Genomic DNA, 717 nt, shown 5'->3' with positions numbered 1-717 from the left:
CTGAATAGGAAAAGTAGGCAAAATTGCCATGTTGAAGTCTCAATCATTTATCATCATCTTTGTCTCTAAGCAGCCAGGAGTGACGATATATGGACAATATATCTATATGCTAAAGAGTGATATTTGCAACCTGATTGGACAATAATATGTATCTTTGAGACCAAATATCAAGTTACTAACTTACTTATCAAAACACCATTTCAGAAATTTCATGTGTCTCAATCTAATGTCTTGAGTGATGTCACCAATGTGACATTTTCTGTTGTAGGTGGGTGGTTTCAGTTGGAAGTTGCATTCAGATGAAAATCAGATTCAAACCACTTGGAATAATGAGTATGAACTGTCAAATCTGATCTGTTTTAAATCCGAATTGAGCAATGTGGCTAAGAGGAATGTAACCTTGGAGACAAAGATGTTTTGGAGCCATTGCCTATTGGACCAATCAGTTGAATTACACTTTAAGGCTCTTCATTAGTTGGCCTTTTGTTTCAGACCACATGATCATGTTAAGATTTTATATGGAGACTACTGTTTAACATTGGTAATAACTTAGACAAAGTGTAAAGAAAAGAAGAATTATTACAGTCTTCAAAATGCCTGTATAAAAAAAAGTCCTTGGGAGACCACTCAGCCCTCACAAAGAAAATGGTAAAATGTATCTAACTCTGTGAATATGAAAGTTAGGATGTGGCTCATGTTTCCACAGCCATGCTAGTT

This window comes from Odontesthes bonariensis, chromosome 8 (assembly GCF_027942865.1).
Source record: "Odontesthes bonariensis isolate fOdoBon6 chromosome 8, fOdoBon6.hap1, whole genome shotgun sequence".
In the NCBI taxonomy this organism is placed as follows: domain Eukaryota; kingdom Metazoa; phylum Chordata; class Actinopteri; order Atheriniformes; family Atherinopsidae; genus Odontesthes; species Odontesthes bonariensis.
The sequence above is the reverse complement of the archived record's forward strand: the minus strand, read 5'-3'. Positions refer to the sequence as shown.